Here is a 6,579-nt window from a genome sequence, read left to right on the forward strand (position 1 = left end):
GACCTGGGAAAAAAAAAAAAAAAAAACGTCTAAAAAGTACAACAGCATATCTATTTTCTACTTTAAAATTGACTGTGTCTTTATTCCATGAAGATACGTTTCCAGGTAGAAAGGCATGTCATTGAGAAATATGAAACGCTATTCCGAAATTAATAGTGAAGCTTCTTTCTCGTATTTATCAGTGAAGTTGGTTGTGGGTATAGCTGTCTTTAGAAACCTCTCACCACCTCTAGCTGATGTTTGCTCATCTTTTGTAACAATGGAGCCTCAGTCGATGCCGGCGAGCAATTGAATTACCACACATGAAAGCCCCTGAAAGTGTCATTTAAATACCAAACCCCAGTTTAAGTAATCGCCCATAAAGAGATATTTAAGTGGAGTTTTAAGCAGCTCTCTAATGGCTGCTGCCGCCTTTTAGCGAGCCGCTGCCTCCCTCAGACTGGTGATTATGAGGCAGAGGTGAGGAGGTCTCACGTGTAGGTCAGTTTGCAGGTTCTACTCTCAGCTGCCAATCTCTGCTTTAGTGGCAGAGCAGTTGAGTCTCGCTCCTTATCTTGTAAGCTGTCATCCTCCAGGTGGTCTGTTGGAAATTATGTTCACTAAACACTCATTCAGAACCTCTTATCCTCAATTTAATGCCTCATCCAAGATTTGAAACTCCCACACTTTGTCCAAGACCAATGTTAGGTGTGCAGGTATGTGTGTGTGTGTGTGTGTGTACCTGTTTTTCTATTCTGGTGGGGACTTAAACCTGAATACACACAGACTCATGGGGACTCGTGTCACGGTGGGGACCTAAATTGAGGTCCCCACGGGTAAACAAGCTAATAAATCACACATAATGAAGTTAGTTGAAAATCTAAAAATGCACAAGTGTACTCAGGTGAAAATCACTAAAATATCTACATACATTCGACTCAAAAATCACAAGGAAAAAAAAGAAAGAAAGAAAGAAAAATCATGCATGTTTTAGGACTGAGTTTGTTTATTTAATTAATATTACATTATTTTAATAATAATAATATTTATTTTATGTTTTAGTACATATCTGGGTGAAATATGACAGGTTCCTTAAGATTCACCCACTCTCTCTGAGCAGAATATATTCACTGTTGTTGCCCTTGTATTAAAGGATGAAAAAGAAGCCATTTTCTCACAAAGAGTAATGCTATTATTTTCGGTTAGAGGATAAAGGACGCCGTGGTCTCTGGTTTAGCAGCAGAACCTTGCCTCTCCAGGCAGTGTATTCACTGTTTTTTGCCCTTGCATTAAAGGATGAAAAAGATGTCGTTTCTCTCACAAAGAGTAATGTTATTATTTTCGGTTAGAGGATAAAGGACGCCGTGGTCTCTGGTTTAGCAGCAGAACCTTGCCTCTCCAGGCAGTGTTTAATGAAAACATTGACATGGACATTTTGGGTCCCTTTTACATTACACAGACACACTCATGCATGGCGCTGGTTGGATGTGGTATTATGTGAGAGGTCAGAGGTCGCAGAGGAGGGATGTGTTGTTAATTTCACAGGGTTAGGGAACTGTGGACTCACATGGAATACAGATCACTTAACACAGACCTGCTACGACGCGCCGACTCTCTCTTTTGACCCCTCCCCCATCTCATTGTTTGTTAAGCACATATTTTAGGCCAGTGAATCAGAGTACATGTAAAAGTAAGCACAATGTCTGTGGGGAAAAGGGGTCTGGCATAGTATCAAGAGAAGTGGCATTAGTCCTGTAGCTGTGAGTGTGTGTGCCCCTGCTGGTGTGTGATTAGTTCCGTTTCACAATGACAGCATTGTCAGCGTTAGCCACTTCTTGTCTCTAATAGGCAGTGTGTGTGTGGATTCTTATCTGGATTGTGTAGATCTTTACATTTAGGAAAATAGACTACATATAGGAGAATTCCTAATGTGGTTTGCAGAATAAAGTTAAAATGATTTGCATCACAAGCAAGCCTCTCCTAATTGGTGCATATTGATGATAAGTTTGCTAATAGCTTCTCTCTTTTAATGTGCTAACATTTGTTCATCTGTGATTACATTTTAAAATCTCTCACGCTGTCGCTTGATGCATGAAAATCCAAAAGCTTTTTGGCTCCCCAGATAAAGAAATGACAGTCATGGAGCTTCCCAACTGTTAGTGAAGGAAAACCTTTTAGTCTCGCTGTGCTAAATATCTCGCTCATCTGTTCAAAAAGTAAAATTCCCCTCTTTATAGGATTTTGCCTAAGCCCTTCATTCTTCAGATAAAGTAAATCAGGCTGCATGCTTTCACTGTTTAAGCTTCAAAAGGGCTATCCATTGAAATTGGAGATGCCGTCTACCTTTTTAGATTAAACTGTGAGGAGATATAGAAATTGTACGAAAGAATACAACGCTCGGCCTCCCATACTGCAGACGCGGAATTATCACACTCTTTGGCAAGTGCTGTCGCTTTGCACAAATATTTCAGTCATGGCTTTGAATGAAATCTTGCAGTCATTCATATGAAATTCAACCGAAGGTTTCAGTCAATATTTGCTCTAGAAATATGCAAGTCCCTCTGTGAGACTGTGATACAAAAATCTCTGAGATTGGAAACAGGGTGAGGGACCTCTCAGCTGCCATATTTTACATTTTGGTATTATTCATTTATTTTGGCTTATATATAGTCACCTCATCCATGGCTCACCTATTGTTTGTTACTCTTCACAAGAGGCTTGTTGTGTATTCTTCCTCTCAGTTTTAATAAGCTGAACCAAATCATCTCTTTTTTTTCTACAGGCAGCTTCATCTCTGCAAATAAACGGTGACTTTATTCCCGTGAAATCCTCAGATGACACAGATCTTTCTTTTGCATAAAGCATGAAGAACGACCCTAATATGGTTGGCATTCATCTCTTTAAGTGGACATTTGCATGACTCCTGGAAAGAAAGCAAAAAAAGAAAAAAGAGGAAAATGAAAGAAAGAGCCAAGGAAATGAGCGTAAGGAGTGACCAGTCTCCTGTGGAGACACTAGAGGTTTGGGATGACATATGACAGATGTGACAGTGCTGGGGGGGAGGGGCGGTTGATGCAAAGGGGCTAGTCTGGTTTGAGAAAGGGGACCTTCAACCCTCCCTACCCATGCCTCCCTGCCCTCTTAAACGGCTGCTGAAATCAGGTTAAGGTTGGCAGGTAGGGGTGTACACTGGAGGTCAGCGTGGTTCTCAGCTAAATGCTCCTCTAGACTGCTGGATGAGGCTGCCTTGAGAGTGATACAGACCATACTACTGTCTGTACGTGTCCATCTGTGAGAAGTGGAGAGAATGTGTGCGTGCGATTGTGTGTTTATGGGCACCTCTTCCCCTGTGCGTGCAGAAAAGTGGTTGATTCGAGATGATGAAAAGGCCATTGCAATTAGTCTGCTCTGGTTAGCTGTGCCGGGGTGGCGCCTCAGCGTTTGAGCGTGTGGCAGCTGCCGATAACTTCAGCTTCCAGAAAACAGACAATTAGACCCGAGTGGATCGAGCCGGCATCTGTCAGCTGTACTGTACAGACCTTTGGAACAGCCACAGCCAAACGTCCCAGCAGTTCAAAAGGCAATGATACAGAGCTCCGCTGTTTAACATCAGTTAATCAAGCCACATTTACACTCAGCATACTACATTAACATTTTGAGTTAGTTTTATTTATTTATTTATTTTATCTTACTTTGCTTATGTAAAAAAAAAAAAGCAGAATGGTTTGGTAAAATACAAGTCTTTTTTTATACAAAGAAATCAACATGAAACAATGTTCACAAACAAACGTATTTCTGTAATATGACATTTCAGAGTGAAGAATGATTTTTAAAAAGAAAAAAGTAGGGAATGACTTTATGCATCAGGAATTAATGGTATAAACCATAATGGTATAAAGGTATACTGGAATTAATGGTATAATGGAATTAATGGTATAAACCATAATGGTATAAAGTGGTCTTTATGTGACAGGCATTTGGAGGGGAGGTTTTGAAAAATATGAGGGAATAATGACATCAGACAAAAAGGAATATAAAATTTTAAAAAAGAATATAAAGAAAAAAAAAGAAAAGAAAATAGAAAAGAAAATGTATTTAGAAAGTTAATGGGGTTAAAACAAATGTCTAAAACTAAAAGGATCTAGGGCTGTCCCATTGTCAAAAACATTCCAGAGCACTGAAACATGAACGTTAAAATGAAAATGAACATTAAAATAAGTGCAGCACAATATTGTACATATTTTAAACACATCCAACTTTGCTCAGATCTCTTAGAATTTTAAGTTTATGTCTTCTGGTTTCTTACAGATTAATTGATGAATTCAGATACTGAAATACTACAGAAATTGAATAAAGTAATCAAATGAAAAGTAACACTGGATAGACTTCACTGTATAAATAAATACAGGTGAATCCTTACAATTAAAGTTAAAAAAGTTATTCAGTCAGGAGCAGTGATTTTCTATGTCTTTTGTTGTTTGATTAACGGACAGCAGCAGGTTATATTAGACTGCTGTCACTTTCAGACCTGAATGGATTCAATACGCTGTTACATATGTAATTTCTCAACTGTTTACGTTCACTCAAAATATAACCGACTGTGTTTAAGTTAATACTCGCCAAGACGGGCATTTTGACATAATTTTCAGTGTGTGTGTGGCCCAGACGTGACTGCCTCACTCTCCCCACAGCTGGAGGATTCTGCAGTGCTCTGCACCCACGAAGACTAGTACTCCTCTTGTGGTGCCAGCGGCATGGTCTAATTTGGCAGTTCAGAGGAGGGCGATAGTCTTGTTGCCACGTCTCTGGCAGCCTCGGATGCGGAGGAGTGGTTGAACGAGCAAGATGATTCTCAGCACGGGCTGGTCTCTGAGCTCATCCGGGTCCTCTCCAAGGTTGTTGAAGAGCTGGGATTGAACTGGTTGGCTACGGCTGAGCCTGTCTGCAGTCGCCTCAATAAAAGGTTCCTGCAGGCTCCTCAGCTGGAAGACCCACGCTACCTATCCTTCTAAGTCTTGCAGGGCCACGTCGGCCCTGGCAGCCAGGGATACCATGGCAACCGGCCAAGCAGGATCCACCCTCTACATGACGGTGGTCCTGCAAGTTTCTTCTTCACGCTCTCAACAGCGCAAGGGTCAGTTCCCTGCCCCAGTGTGGTAAGCTGCATGGCACTCGAAGCACCACAGCCTCTCGTTGTCCATCAGCATATACTGTCAGAATGGGTTCTGAACATCATTGAATGAGGCTACTCACTCCAGTTTGCTCGCAGTTAAAATCAGTTCATTGATGATTCAGTGATATCATCATCCAGTTCAGCTCTCTTCCAATAGTGTCTGTGCAATCAAGTCGACAATGCTGCCAGAAATTAAGCGTCCCCAACTGAACAAGCCAAAGGCGACAGTGGCAAGGAACTAAAACTTCATTGGTGACAGAAATGGAGAAAAAACATTGGGAGAAACAAGGCTCAGTCGGGGGGACAGTTCTCCACTGGCCAGACAAAACCAGCATGGTGTGGTTTAATTCCAGGCTGCAACACAGGTCAGATTGTGCAGAGGACTTGTCTGGTTTCCGTGGTCTAAGAAGGATGGCAGCCTCCGGCCGATCTTCAATCTGAGACTGCTGAATCACGCCCTCATGAAAAGACCTTTCAGAATGTTAACCTTGAAACAAATCCTCCAGCCAGGAAAATGGTTTTAATCAGTGGATCTGAAAGATGCATGCTTTCATATTCAGATAGCCTCTCATCACAGACTGTTCTTGCTGTTTGCATTTGTAGGAGTGGAATACCAGTTTACTGTCCTACTATTTGGACTGACATTGGCGCCCTGCACCTGCAACAATTGGCTTATTATGGCCTAGTTAAGCGAGGAGTTATGAGTGCACAGATCTCTGCTTCTCAGCCACTTGGACTTCTGAGGTTCAGAGTCAACTTGGTGAAAAGCTAGCTTTCACCCTGCCAGCGGATATCCTTCCTGGGTGGGGTACTCGACTTGCTGGGCTGGCTGTTGACAGAGCACTTACTGTCTGATATTCTTCTCGTTGGATGCACTGGCACACGAATGGCCGAAAATTGCTCCTGTATGCCTTTCCTCTGGTGGCCCTGCTCCCACAGGTCATCAGCCAGATCAGGGTGGACAGACAGGGTAGACAGATTTGGTTACGTTAGTAACCAAAGCATTCTTTTCGCGTCTTCTTGCGTTTGAATGCTTTAAAATTGCTTGAATATTTAAATTAACAAGATTTAAACAACACACACACACGCACACACACACAAGGGATAAATTCTGTCAACTGTCCTCCAGTGTCTTTTACACTGAAACGTTAGTGAGAATTTTCCACATTATAAATGCAGGACCTGCGGGAATGATTTAAATCATGCACAATACCTGCAATGCTTTGCCGAAATTTACAACGTGATCTCATGAGAATTCGTATGTATTTTATGTAAAATTTGGTTCTACAAAATGTACATTTACTTACGTTTAGTAAGACACTAAAACGTACAATACTGACGTATTTACAGCATTTAATATGAAACTGCGACATTATTATTTTTTTTTTTACATTGTATTCAGTTGTCATATCAATGGCATTATGTTT

The sequence above is a fragment of the Sinocyclocheilus rhinocerous genome, unplaced genomic scaffold, assembly GCF_001515625.1.
Source record: "Sinocyclocheilus rhinocerous isolate Xijiao unplaced genomic scaffold, SAMN03320098_v1.1 scaffold887, whole genome shotgun sequence".
Classification (NCBI taxonomy): Eukaryota; Metazoa; Chordata; class Actinopteri; order Cypriniformes; family Cyprinidae; genus Sinocyclocheilus; species Sinocyclocheilus rhinocerous.